Below are 16,081 nucleotides of genomic sequence, written 5' to 3'. Positions count from 1 at the left end.
TGTCATTCTGATAAGTGGTCTCATACTGCCAAGCTCCTTGTAATCTTCAGTCGACATTGCAACCACCAAAATACCGTCATGTACCTTCTCAATTACTTAAGTTTCATTTCGTTTGCTCTTCTCCTTGCGAATCTTTCAGGTGATGTTCAAATTAAAGGAAACAGTAATGAAAGAACGAAGAAAGAAATTAAAAAATGTTCAGAATAGAAGAGAGCTACAGTAAAACGTGAAAAGGTTAAAGGTTTGGAGCAAATAGATCATGTGGGAAAATTTGTTTCATTTAAGCATACGCGAACCGATAGCAGATAACCAATCAAAATTTAATTTTGGTTGACGACAATTATTGTTGTACACATTGTTGTAGAATACTGACACTGCTAATGACATTAATAAATTATAATCGTGTTTAAATATATTTTTTACACTTCATGTGCAGGAAAAAGTGTTCTACCTTGTTTACTGATATTGAGTTATTAGAAGCAGTTAATCACATGAATGAGTTCTGAACTAAAAACCACCAAGCTGTGTTCTTCAGTGACAGACTGCAAGTACTGCCGTAAAAAGACGAAGAGGAGGGAAAGGAGAGGTGTGTACTCGGTCATGTTTGAATAACTGAGCGTTAAAGGGGAAAGCAGTTCACTTAATGATTGCGCTAAGCGAATAGTCGCAGCAGAACTCCTAGTTCAAAAACATAGCAACAAAAAGTTGTAGAAAACGTAGAGATGTAACTAACTAATCACCGAGAGACAATTTTCTTGTCGTAACTTTTGACTATAAGTGAAACGTATGATCGCCCAAGTCACCAGTTCAGCAGCTACTAGTTTTCTATGGGCATAATATGAGAATATCTGTGTATCATCTAGTACTGAATAATTCTGGTTATTATGTGACGGCTGTCCGAGCCGTAATAAGAACAAGTCTTTTTCAAGTTTTTAATGGCTGTGCTCCGAGTATAGCGTTCCTATACCAATACGCAATAATATTTTTAGCAATTCTAGTGAGACGTAGAAGAACCATAAGAAAAACTCGTATGACTATAAAATGCAAAAGACAGTGTTTTATGCCCCAATTACATAATAATAGTTTTAAAAAAAGACAATGATATATTTGAGAAATAAACGATATAATGATATCGTTTATTTCTCAAATATACTGGTAACTGTTTATCCGCGGTTTTCAACAGACTTTACATGTAAACGTTCTCTCTCTCTCTCTCTCTCTCTCTCTCTTTCTCTCTCCGTCTCTCTCTCCCTTATATACCTCTTATCCAGGCCTGTAATGTAATGTAATTTAATTTACTGAGCTAATAGCAAATAGGTAAACAGTTAAAAGTGTGAGTTGAGTTTTACTTGTAGAAATGTTAAACGTATGTCAAATAATCCTATTTTTCTGAATTACAGCATTGTCCGCGTATTTGGTTGTGTTTTAATGTGTTTGTAAGATACTCTATACTTTGTATAGAATAACAGGAAAAACGGTAAATCATTTGGAGAATGATTGTATTAGTGGGACAAATGGTTTGGCCTCAACGAATTCTAAATCTGTAAGAGAAAACTGAACTTGTATACAAAGAATAGACGACATATAAACATTACGGTTGTGTCGCACCAGATAGGTCGAGATGGGAAGAAATTCACGCCCGAAGACTATCGGTGACCAGCTGGAAGAAATTCTGGACGGAGGATGACTGGTGATCAGAAAAGTCTCGGAAATTCATCCACGCAGTCTTCAAGTAGGTGAAGTTAAGCAACGAAATTAAGCCAATTTCACGGAATAATTTTTGCTTTAGTTATATGAGTTGTTTTGCTCTAATAACTAAAAGCTATTCATTCGACTTTCTTCCTAAACCAAACAACATTGATCGCCTAATATTCCGAACTATAATGTTTTCTTTCTGATAAAAGATGTTTCAAATTAAAATAATTGTAGTTAGAGAACATGCCTCTTAACTTCTAGAAGTTGAGAACTCAGTTATTATCTCAGTGTTTACCAACATTTCGACGTCAACGTACATAGTATTTTTAAGGGATAAATTATAAAGCATGCGAATTTGGTTGTAAAATGTTCCCAGTACATGGCAGTGGTGAATAACTTAGGATTTACAATGTATACCGGCATTTATACGGAAAATGACTTTCCATTGAGAGTAAATATCGAAGTTGCTTCCGCAGCCATCAGAGACGAAGGACCATCCATCACGGACTTCATACTCGGCAGGGAACCGCAGCCGATGACAAGCGCTCTGTCAGTACTCGTCAATTGAGATACTCGCCGTGTTTCTATCAACAGCGCCGAAGTTGTTACGGGAAACGCTGCTATAAATTGTTATTGTGTCTGATTTATGAGGCAGTTGGATCGAGTGATGCTCTTTGCCAATGCAGTATCGGAAGAAATATTACCAGTAAATTCGGATATTTTAACCATACATCAATGTCCACGACGTTCACATTTTTATGAGCCCAAGGGTAGCGAATTTCAGTGTGTAAGCTCGTGACTTAAATGAGTAAATATTAAATTTGAACTTCAGTGGTTACCGTCAAATAGTCCATTTGATTGCAGGAAGATGCTATAAAAATTGTCGGTACTGTATTATGAAAACTATTTAAAACACAGGGCCTCTGCAACATGTACGCTCATGATGAGCTCAGTTTAAAACAGATATCTACTTTTACCTACTTTTATTGTAGATACCTACTTTTACATTACTATTTGACCAACTCACGTATGTGGTACGATGTTTAGTCGAAATTTGAACTAAGATATCTTGCTTAATTTGTGTCGATTTATCTGAGAATTAGTTGGATACATAAAGGGAATTAAGAAAAATCAGGTTGTTACGGAGTCCGCTGTCATTCTATTTTGATGTCATCGCTGACAAAGCTATCAGCAGTTTGAAAATAGCCTCAGGTGATTTATTTGTATGTTCACTAGTTAGTGAGCAAGGGATTTAAATAAAACTGACCGAATATCAAATTGTGTGTGTGTGTGTTTGTGTGTTTAAGTTTTAACTTTTACTCCTTTTTTGTGCCATTTTAATATTTTTAGAGTGTGGTATAGAGTAGTGTTACAGACTGTAATGTGTTCATTTAATACAGTTGGCGTATTACTAACTGATCTCGAGTTCTACATCTTCAGCTACATGACTACCCTGCGGTTTACTCCTAAGTGCCTGGCAGAAGGTTCACCGAACAGCGATCAGGAGAAACCATTACTTAAATCTTTCCGTGTGAGGTCTGATTTACCTTATTTTGTGACGCTGATCATTTCTCCTTATGTAGGTGGGGGCAAACAGAATATTTGGTTGGTACATAAGTTCGTAAAGTTTTTCCGTTGTTTGATCAGCACAACAGAAAACCATTACAGAGACTTTAGTCATCAATAACATATTGTCATTCACTACTTACGACCGTCTGGCAACCCTGGGGTAACATTTCGATTCAGCGACTGTAGGAAACACGTAGATTTGAGGCGAAGAACTTGCAGAGCCGTGTTCGGAGAGCATTTTCATCTGGAAACAAATTCCTTGAAGGCTGTTGGATAGAAAGCGGAAAAGGTGAAGAAAATGAAGGCGTAAGATCAGGTGAATATGGTGCGGAATGTCTTCCCAAACGATATCCCGTATAGTGTTCTTTTTTCAGACAATCACAATGTGGGTGGCGTTATCGTGGAATAGAATCATTTCATGCAGTCTTCCTGGTCATTGTTGAAGGACTGTGCCTGCAGGACATATCAGTTGTCGACAATAAGTGACATCACTGATGGTTACACCTCTGGGAAGAAATTCGTCGCACACCACACTGCCACTGTTCCACCAGATGCATAACATTATCAGCTATGGATGCGAGCAGGTCTGTGTAAGGGGAGATGCTACTTTGTTACTTTGTTCTGTCTCAGAGACCCTTTTTTTATTATGTTATCATAAATATACCATTTCTCGCCTACAGTAACGGTACAGCACAGGAGTGGTCGGTGTTGTTCATGAGCAAGTAGAGATGCGCATAAGGCCACCCGCTCACTTTTGTGATTTTGATTTATAGCGTGTGGTACCCACACACCCGATTTCTGAGCGTTCTCAGCCGCATGCAAATGTCACACAATGGTGAAATAATCACAGTTCATCACATTTGCAGTTCTCGAGTACACTGGCGTGAATCATAGTGGATTAATTCGTTTACACGATCTTCATCAAGTCTCGTAGATCTTCCCGAATGTTGAGGGTCAGACATGTCAAAATAATCCTTCTTAAAGCGAGAAAACCATTTTCTTCGCAGTCTCGGTCCAATGGCATTATCTCTATATAAGGCGCAAATGTTTCTGGCCGCCTCCGCTGCTTTCACCCTTCTATTGAACTCAGACAGTAGAACAGGTCGGAAGTGCTCCAATTTCTCCACTTCGTAGTCCATTTTACAGCGTCCACATCTCCAGCCACTTTCTCCAAATGACAAGATGACGATACGTAAACTCAAATAACAGCAGTGAACTACAAAAACTACAAATGAAAAATGACAATCTATAAATAAGCTCTTAGCAGCCGAATACCAACACGCAAAACAAAAGCGCTAACAAATTTTGCACCAGCGTAATAATTTCGCTTTCTGAGGAGGAAGTTGGTGATTGAAATGTCGTGAAAAGATCTCACCGCAGCGACAAGAGCCTTTGTTTTAATGGTTGTCAATCAAACTCGTATATCGTATCACTGACAGTACCTCTCCTCTTTCCGGATAACGTAAAACGATCTGCCCTTCGTTTATGCTCGTAGCTTCCTCGATGCCCTCCATCAATCCTATTTCGTAAGGTTCCTACGACGCACAGTGATACTCTTAGATTTGTGTGATTTATCGATCAACCGAAATTCCGCGAATTCCTTTTAGTACTGATGCGCACGACCTCACACTTTTCATTATTGACACTTTTCGAGTCATATAGATGTCTTGTCAGAATCATTTTGTAAATGTTATTGATTTCTGGTGTCTTTACTAGACGGTATATGACAGTATCATTTGCAGACATACTAAGAGGGCTGTTCAGATTTCATCTGAACGGTTAATACAGATGAGGAACAGCAGAGGACGACTGTTCCTTGGGGAACAGCAAAGAGACTACTGCTTTACTCGATGACTTTCCCTGGATTACTGTGACATCTCTGCAAGAAATCACGAATCCAGAAATATGGAATCAACTTGAGGTCTCATGTCGACAGCACTCATTGCTTCGTGAGAATAAAGAACTAGTTGCGTTGCACAAGAACGACATTTTTGAATCCTGTGTGTCAATAGATAGTTTTCTTCGAGTTATTTCATAATGGTAGAACACAGTTTATGCTCCCAAATACTTCCGCAAATCAAAGCCATTGAAACGAGTGTGGGAAAATTATTGTATTCGAAAAACGCTCTATTGAACAGAAGTAGATGTTAATCCTTTCATGGTTAAAATTTATTTTGGATTTATTAGAGGAACAAAAGTTCGAAAACTCTATTCCTCTGTGATGAATAATACACTTCCACCATGAGCTGACCAGTTTTGAAATTCAGTGAAGTGGAGCACATATGTCCTATGAACGTAACTACATCGATGTTTTCATGTAAGCCTGGAGTTTTCAGAGATAAATTTTTAGTTTCAGAATGATTTTATCAGGATAGAAATTATGGAAGAAAATATAACAAGTCAGTACCAAAACAGATTTATTCCTCTGACAATGAAAAACGTAAAAAATGTTACGCACAAATTTTCAACGTAACATTTGACGAAGTTTTCTGGTACATATACGTCCCACTACAAACAGATTATTTACAAACCAACTCAAGTATTGAGATGTATAGTAATGTTTCAAAACAATGTCTATGATGTATAATAAAAAAGTTATTTCACGCAGTCTTAGAATGGATAAGATCGTGATTCAGTCTGATTTTCGAGGAACAAACGCACTTTACCACCTACAAACATACGCCATCCCATTTCATTGTTCATAATCTTTTATATATCCACCCCACAGTCTGTAATATTTTTTACAACCTTATGATAGAATCTCGCTACAAGCTAGCATTAGACAAGTATGAGGTAGAGACGTCTCAATGCTCAAAGATAAATATTGCTTTTGTGGGAAATATGTATCTCAAACAATGAAAGGGTCCAGAAAGTCAGCTTTAACTACACACATCTGCTATCTGCCAAATATTTTTTATTACTGGAAGTATAATTTGTTATAGTTCTATTCCAACGTATTCAATTCTCCAGAAAAGACTCACTGTGCCACATGGGATAGCGATGATTATGTTTTATTATCTTATCAACTATACAGTGTACATCGCGTTTCTTGTAACTATTATTTCCTGTTTCTGCCCGACCAGGACGTGCGAAAGTTTAATTCACCAGACTGTGGAGGATAGTTATTTTTCCTTTTGGAATTGTATCTGTGAATATCTCTATTTTTACCAGCCAAATGAACTGCGACCAAAAAATTTCATCGGTGAAAAAAAAGTGTGATTCTCATTAATGTTTCTAATTTCTTAACAGTAATCGTGCTTAACCCAGACACTGTATTAACTATTTTCTTCCGTGCAATAAATATTTTTGCTAGCTAGGGCGTGTCTCAAAATTTTATTCCATAATATCTGCAATATATTAAATTACCGATTTCCAGATAGATTGCCACTGAAAATGTAACACTGCAAATGATTATCATTTCAACGCAGCCACACAAAGGAGGTCGGAATAGCGGCGTCTACATTCTGCACACATGGAAACATTATACTGAGAGCCTCCCACTCAGAAAATAAGTTGAACGTTGGCTGTTTGTAAAACTATTTATCTCCATCCGGCAATGAATTTAGATCTTTAAATTCGATGGTGGTCTTTCTTTAACTTCAAACAGCAGTTAGTAGCGTTTGGCCACTGTACACAACGAAAACACAGTCACAGTGAGAACAACTACATAGATATCCCTTAAAATTGAGCCGTGCGGGTTAGCCGCGCGGCCTAAGGGCCCCTTGTCACGGTCCTTGCGGCTGCCCCCGTCGGAGGTTCGAGTCCTCTCTCGGGCACGGGTGTGTGTGTGTTATCCTTAGTGGAAGTTAGTTTAAGTTAGATTAAGTAGTATGCAGTCTCAGGGACCGGTGACCTGAGCAGTTTGGTCCCATAAGACTTACCACAAATTTCAATTTCTTTTTCCTAAAATTGAGAAAAGGCAAAGTGGTCTAAAATCTCAATAGAAATTACACAAAACTACGCCAACTCTGTGGGTTGGGAAGGGGGTTGGGTACCAAATTATGTGGAAGACCATGTGGAGAAAACGCAGCAAGATTCTCTCTCCCCAAATGCAGGCGTATAAAACGCATATTAAGAAACAAGAGGATGGTATTGATGCCCTATGAATGGTCAACCTCTTTGATACATCTGGCGGGGGCGGCCAACTCCCTTGGATGTACCGAAATTTTGGAGCGAAAGCGATCAAATTTCTCACGCTGCGCTGACGGCGCCCACGGTACCCTGTCATATGACGTCCTTAAAGCAAAAGCGAAAAGGTAATGCTCAGATATTCCCTAGGGGTGCGTGTGGCGTGTGGTGGTTTGGCAGTCTCTACCCCCAGTGAATACGGACACTATCTGCAGCAAACAAAATCGAGGCGTGGGCCATGGCTCCACTTCCGTGAAACTGTATAACTCACAGAGGATACTCGACCCTCCTAATGAAACTCAGTGACCGCCTTGTACCGACAAATAGGTAGCAGAGACCACACTGAGAGCGCACTTTCCCAGTGAGCAAATACAAATCTTCATTCCCAAGCCAACTTCCTCAGTACCATCAATAAAATGTCCTCTTGCTTAGCTGGGTGGTAAACGAGCCTGACTCCTGAGCCCTGAGCCCGTGTTCGATTACCGGCCGGGTTAGAGATTTTGTCCGCTCGGGGACTGGGTGTTGTGTTGTCCTCATCATCCTTTCATCCTCATTATCGGTCGCAAGTAGTCTAATGTGGCGCCGAATGAAATAAGACTTGCACTTGGCGCCGAACCCGACAGAGACATTCCGGCCAACAATTCCATACGATCATTTCACTTCATCAATGAAATAACCAACAAATAGTGGCAGAGAAATGAGACAATATCCCATAGCTTTATGTAAAAGTCGTGTCACAATCTGCTTCAGTCTTCTTTCATTGGAGAACCGAATTGAGTCTCATTACATCTTACACTCAAGTCGCTAGTGACTATGCAGGAATTTATTACACCCTACGCCGTTCTGTACAGCAATCTGAAATCTATATCTCGCGATTATGCTGGGACTGAGAGGTTCACAAAGTACATGGTGACCCAAACCTTTAACATTTTAAAATACACTAATTCATGGAATAATGAACGCAGAGATGAAACACTTGACACATATTCATGACATGATATGGGGTCCCTTTGAAACCAAAAAGGAATGCAGGAACAGGCCAATAGATGACGCTGGACGGCGGCATGAGGGTTGTATATAAAATGAACTGTAGTGCGAGTCAGATGCACGAGCAGTTGCGGCATGTTGAGTTTACCAAAAAAGGTAATGTTAGACTGGAGAATCTGCTACTAAAACTTGACGATCCTATTACCGTAGGAAGGGTATTCGAAGATCTGTGCCAAGTGTCGCTATGACGAAAATGATTACGAAATTTGAAACCACGAACGGCCCCGTAACGGGGCACCGAACACAAGACCTACTGCTGCCTGGACAGTTCGGATAGAAATAGAGACTCCGCATAGTGAAGTCGCGTCAGCATTTCACGCACTACTGTTTGCAGAGCACTGGAGCCTGCATTCCAAGGCTATCCATACAAAATCTAGTGTCGTCATGAATATATAGCCACCGATATTGAGATGCGGAGAGCATTTATGGTGTGGGAACTTCAAAACATGAAGATGATGATCGGTCGTCATACGTGTCGTGGAGCGATGAATCCTGGAACCCTAGAACACTCATGGAAACCCCACTGCATGACTAGAAAGTCACGGTGTTCAAATGGTTCAAATGGCTCCGAGCACTATGGGAGTTAACATCTGTGGTCATCAGTTTCCTAGAACTTAGAACTACTTAAACGTAACTAACCTAAGGACATCACACACATCCATCACACACACATACATTTCGTGCATGTATAGGGAATTTAAATTTATTCGGATAAAGGGGTAAGGAATAAATTATGCAATGTTAAAGTTTCTGAAACTTCATGACACACTTCGTAAAAAGTTAAATAGTAACGAACTTGTAAAAAAAGCAAGAGTGGGTGAGTATGACTTTCCGTCAGCTCAAAGTACAGCTAGAGTTCTATAACTCGCTAATAGCTGTCGACAAGATTCCCGATAACAGCTAAACTGCTTTTTAAATAGTTCTACAATTTAATGTAGACATCATCTGGAAATAACGTGTTCTCATTATTTACACAATAAGGTGCTCAACAGATAATGTTAAAGTTTTCTAAGAACTACATCTTTTATTTGTCTCATAATGAGAAGTACGCGCTCTACCAAATAAGATTGTGATCATTTGTATAATAAGATGCTCTTTATGAAACGCTAAAGTGTTCTAAGAACTAAGTCTTTTATTCATCTCACAATGAGACGTATGCGATCTACCTAATACGCCTGATACCGAGCTGTATGTGTAATGATTCGAATTTCTCTAATGCGAACACGTAATTATTTGTCGTCTTTAAACTTTTTGTAAACGTCTTGTTTTGCAGGGTGTTATGTGGTATTGGGGAGACTTTCAAAGGAAGAGCAAAAAAGCCGAAAGCAGTCATTGAGACGCCCGCTAAACCCGCTGGACAGAACAGGTGATTAGGATTGTGGAAAGGGAAAATAAGGTTGGGGTCAGTTTCAACTTAAAATTATAATTTATTGCAATTTAATAACACATTTACAACCAAAGCGGCACATAGCCGAACTTTTACAACTACGAGTTTCAAACTCCACATCTTTCACGGCTGAAGGCCTACGAACAAGAAATCTTAAAAATCAAAAACGTAAATTTCAAGTCATTGAAAACAGACAATTACAATTACAAATAAAATAATTAACATATGTATGTATCACAGCTAGGCTGAAAGCCTCAAGGCAAGAGTGGATAGACAAACAAAGTAGATGCAATACAAACTGCTGAAGGCCCACAGTAAAATTTTGAAGATATTAAAATAAACTACCATAATCGTTCAAAGGCAGAAGGCCGCAATGTTTAAGCTTGAAAGGCAGTTTTATGAATAAGGTTCCAAGGCTGAAGATCCACAATTAATTTTCGGAAATTTTAAAAAAATATAACCATAAGCCATAAGTTTTAAGTAACTGAAACCAGACTAAAAGAAAAGACAACACAACACAACGCAATAACCTTTCAACAAATATCCACTTGCCGGAATTCAAACTTAATTACATAAAACAAAGTAAAACCAATAATTTTTCTTTTATCATTTTCTATGATAAATTACAAACAGACAATTAAACACTGGTGAAAAAGACAGTAAAGACAACAGCACTCTGAAGTCCCAAGTGGGTCGGTCTTCACTCGTTCACTTAGGTGAGACAGGTCGTGAGAACCAACTACATTTGATCCGTCGGAACCCAATCAAGGGACAGCCACGGACCGACCAACAAATGACTTGCTTGCCACCAATCGGTACACGAGAATTCAAACACAGAATCTTACGGGCGTGATTATCCACAGCCAAATGAGCTGTCAGAACTACAAACCGGTTTGGACAGTGACAACAGGTGAGGAAAGGACATTGCTTGAAATTACGTTAGTGACCAGGGCAGGTAACCAGAACACTAACGACCACATGGCAGAAAATTCCGCTGGTGCACTTGAATTGTAGTCAACCAATATAATTAATTCCAGAGCACAGTGGTTAAATTTCATCAATACAAACACTCCGTGCTGCTCACAGAAAAACCTCCCCAACAGTGAACCACCAAAACGAACCACACAACATGAAAGGACGTGGCTTAGGTACTTAAAACCACTACTCAACTTTGAAGTCCTGGGTCGTTGAACCACGAAGCTCGTAGCGATTGGACAGTTCCACAACCGCTCCGATATTGCGCAGTGTCCGCCTGCAGACCCAGCCAACTGCACAGCGTGGAGATCACTTCCCTGGTCCGCAGCAACCGACCGCTACCCTCTGAATGCCGACAACATCTAAAGTAGTCGTCAGTGGAAATAACGCCTACTACACACACAACATGACAAACACTTTCACGAAGACCTGAATGATACTCAACAGTAACTAAGCTCGCACTAAGACAAATCGGGAGTCGATTTACACACGCACAGCCGACTCATGAACGATCGGTGAGCCAAAACTCGTCGTCCGGTAGGACGACTGACCGACGTTTCAACAAGACCGTTACCCGGCTCAAGTGGTGCATGGCGGCAATGGTCGGGCGAGCCATGTCGACGCAGACTTCACTGCTCCAAACTGACTGCACTAGTGCCGCATTGTAAGTCTCCGACTGCCAGGTCCGGACTGCGCTCCAGACACGTTCCAGCTGACTGGCAGCCCAAACTCGAGACCCGAACTCGCTTACGACAGACAACGACCGAGAAGTAATAGCAGTCATACAAAGATACTACGAGAGGGGATATATTGATACGCGCTGCTAGCGCCGCCTAGGGTCAGGCGAAGCAGCAACTCAGTTACTCCTGTAATTTAAATTAACGTAGTGATGTGGAATTACGTTAAAACCAGGGTGTCAAATACATGATGGAGGGAACATGAGCCATGCACTGCTCAACCTCCCAGCCTCAAACAAGAATCCGCGGTGTTATGCTAAAATATTTAACTAGCAGCTTCTAAAAAGCACAAGACACTGGTCGAGAAAGGCCACAAGCGAAACACTCGGTCGGAGCTACCCCTGCAGAGGAAACACGCCCACTGGCTACCTGACATCCCTGCCCCAGGAAGACAGCGACCTAAGTCTGGCAAGACGACAAATTCACAACCATTGCTAAGCCAGCAACGAAAATCGCGAGATACACGCTCGGATTTCAACAGTGCAGAGGAAACATGCCCCAGGCAACCCGACATCCTCAAACAGTAGAAGGCACCAAGCTAAGCCTCACAAAAAAAAAGTTGATGGGACTATTCGAAGCTAACGAAAGAGCTACCAGAACATGAAGACTAGAAGGTAATGTCTGAACTTAACGGATTATCAGTGCCCGAACTCAATCCAGCTGTCACCAGATTGGGTTCCCTCTAGAAGACAAATAGTGAGTTCAAGGCCTTCAATAGCCTTGAAGTAAATCGAATTGCTGCTCCAGTCTCTGCGACCACCACTGACGTAACGTCAACTGGCTGCAATATGGCAGTGGGCAAACGTGCTACCAATTATGGAGCTCTGCCCTCAGCCGCCTTACTGCCAACACATAGACGAGATGGTCTCCCCTCAGCAGGCCAGTCCCCAGACACTGATTGACATTATCTTAACTCCTGAAACAACGAAAAGCCAAACTATACGACGACACAGGCACAATCGAAACAAGAGTGAAACTGACCGCAACTAGGTTGGTAAGCACAAGCGTAACCACGCTCTGCTACCAGTGAAACACCCGCTAAACCCGCTGGGCAGAAGAGCTGATTAGGTTGTGGAAAGGGCCAAAAGGGTATCGGTCAGTTTCACTTCAAAATTGTTATTTATTGTAATTTAATAACACATTTACAGCGAAAGCGTCACATAGCCAAACTTTTACAACTACGAGTTTCACACTCCACATCTTTCACAGCTGAAGGCCTCCAGACAAGAAATCTTAAACATCAACAAGGCGTATTTCAAGTGACAGAAAACAGGCAGTTACAGTTACAAATAAAATAATTAAAATATATATATCATAGCTCAAGTCAGATGTGGATGGACAAACATAAACTAGATGCAATACAAACGACTAAAGACCCATAGTAAAATTTTCAAGATTTTAAAATAAATTTCCATAACCTTTCAAAGGCAGAAGGCCGCAATGTGTAAGGGGAGCCGGAGGTGCCTATGCTGCCCATGTTAAAAGCACTAAGTTTGAGGAACATTTATGAATAAACAACCAAATAGAAAAATTTGAATTTTTTATTTACATATAGAGTGGTTTAGTATTGCCGTTATGACAGAGGGATTTTGTAGTATCTTTTCTAGTTTCCTTCCAATAATTTTTTTTATTAATGACCCAAATTTTTTTTACAAATAATTGATTTATAATTAAACTGAAATGAAACTACTGAACATATTGCCAAATGGCTGAGTTACAATGTAAGTTTGACCACTAGGAGTGTTGTATTAAAATTTCATCTCTCTAGCTTGAGTGGATTTTGAGATAATGTTCCTTCTATTCGAAAAATTCTAATTTACGGGAAATGGCTATCCAAGTTTCTCAATACATTCCTGCACTATAGATGGATTATCAGGGTCTTCTTCTTCATCCTCCAAAAGCTTCCTCTTCTGTCTTCTTTTCTGGCCTGTTGTTCCATCATACCTCATACGCCTTTCTCTTCTTTCTGCTCTCTTATCCTTTCTCTGTCAATATTTGTTAGTGCTCGTACAGTGATCACCCCAGCTGTAAATCCTAATGCCTTTGTACTTAACATTGTATCTGGGAACTGAACGTTCAAAAATTTGTTTCACTCCATCCACTTCTATTGCTCCACATGATCCACAAAAATTTGCCTCACAGGTTCCACTGTACTCTCCTTTGGTTTTATTTTTGCACCTACAATGTTTTAATAATATTGCAACATCTATCACTTTTGCACTATCACCACAAGTAGCAGTTACAACCCCATTCATGGATTTATGACCCCTCTTTTGCCAGGAACCATCTAATGCCACTACCAAATCCCTAGAACCACCGTTCATTTCTACAGATTCCTCCACTGCTCCCTTCATGGTTTTCAAAGCCATATCTTCAACAGAGGATCCTACCAGTTCACAGTAGTACCCAAATTTGCTTGGAGGCGATGGCAAGTTCATAATACCACAAAACAGTTTACCAGCAGCAGACCCTTTTCCAATGGATCGAAGACCATAAACAAGTCGAACATTCACATCAGACACTCTAGATCGTCCATTTTCACCAAAGAGACTGGCATGTGAATTGTAGAAAGTCACTTGATACTTGCAACATGCACAGAATATCTTCATCTCACAAGCTAAACCAAAGTGTTTTGTTATCTCTAGTCCCACTCCTACACTTGAACACATTTTGCACAGAACACTTTCTTTCAGCACAGAAGATAATAATCCAATATTCAGTACTTCGTTAATATCATCACTGTCACTAACATATTCACGAAATCTGTCACTTCCACCAGTCAGCTTCTTGCTAGAAGATGTCACAGGGCTATGGCCGGCCATGTGTTGCTTAGCAGAAGAACGCACTGTTTCAGTAATTGTAGTATCGCAACTTGGTATTAGTGTTAATTTTCTTTTCCCTACGTTCTTCCTCTTCTTATATACACGGTTACTAAGACGTGACATCGTAACCAGAACAACGCTTTACACAAGAAGTATAATACTACCAACAACAGGCGCAACACTGAACTAATTCGAAACGGTAAACAGCAAAGAGACGATGTTCCGCGCTCTTAGCGTTTCATTTGTCGCAGAAAATAATGTAGCCAACCCTTGCACACTCGCTGTATGCGTAACATAAGGCGCTGTATGCGTAACAGGCCGAGAAAATCCCAAGCAGTTCCCCAGGACGTCCCGAGAGGGTGTTAGATGCATTCAGCGGCCGCCCATTTGCCTCTGCAGGCGTGGGAGCGAGTAGAACAATAATTCAAAGTTTACATTAAAGAGGAATGTTCCAATTAATTTTCGGTAGCAAAAAAAAATGTCGTAATTTTTTGGATTTGACCACCTCCGGCACCCCTTAAGCTTGAAAGGTAATTTTAAGAATAAGGTTCCAAGGTTCAAGGCCCACAATTAATTTTCGAAAACTTTAAAACAATATAACCATGAGCCTTAAGTTTTAAGTAGCTGAAACCGGACTAGAAGAAAAGACAACACAATTGCAATAACCTTTCAACAATATCCACTTGCCGGAATTCAAACTTAATTACATAAAACAAAATAAAAATAATAATTTTTCTTTTATCATTTTCTATGATAGATTATAAACAGACAATTAAACACTGGTGAAAAAGACAGTGAAGACAATAGCACTCTGAAGCCCTCAGGGTGTCTGTCTGCCCTCGTTCACTTAGGTGAGGCAGATGGTGAGCCCAATTACAGTTGATCCGTTGGAACCCAATCAATGGACAGCCGCGGACCGACCGACAAACGACTTACTTCCCACCAATCGGTACATGAGAATTCAATCACGAAATGTTACAAGCATGATCATCCTCAATCGAATGAGTGTATGTATTAAGCTGTCAAAACTACACACCGTGTTGGACAGTGACAACAGGTGAGGAAAGGACACTGCCTGAAATTACGTTAGCGGCCAGGGCAGGTAACCAGAAAACTAACGACCACAAGGCAGAAAATTCCGCTGGTGCACTTGAACTGTAGTCAACCCATATACTTAATTCCACCCCATGGCGGCGAAATTTCAGCAACAAAGACACTCAGTGTTGTTCACAGGAAAACCTCACCAACAGCGAACCACCGAAACGAACCACACAACATGAATGGACGTGGCTTGGGTACTTGAAACCACTACTTAACTTTGACGTTCTGGGTCGGTGAACCACGAAGCTCGTAGCGATCAGACAGTTCCACACACGCTCCGACACTGTGCAGGGACCGCTAGCGGACCCAGCCGACTGCACCGCGTGGAGATAACTTCCTTGGTCCGCAGCAAGCGACCGACTACCCTTAGAATGCCGACAATATCTAAAATAGTCTTCAGTGGAATAACGCCAACTACACACACAACCTGACAAACACTTGCACGAAGATCTGAACGATACCCAACAGTAACTGAGCACCCACGAAGACAAATCGGGAGTCGATGCACACGCACACAGCCGACTCATCAACGATCGGCGTGTCAAAACGTCCGGTAGGACGACCGACCGACGATGCACCAAGTCTGTGACCCGGCTCAAGTGATGCGTGGCGGCAATCGT

The sequence above is a fragment of the Schistocerca americana genome, chromosome 4, assembly GCF_021461395.2.
Source record: "Schistocerca americana isolate TAMUIC-IGC-003095 chromosome 4, iqSchAmer2.1, whole genome shotgun sequence".
NCBI classification, from domain to species: Eukaryota; Metazoa; Arthropoda; class Insecta; order Orthoptera; family Acrididae; genus Schistocerca; species Schistocerca americana.
Note: the sequence above shows the minus strand (reverse complement) of the source record.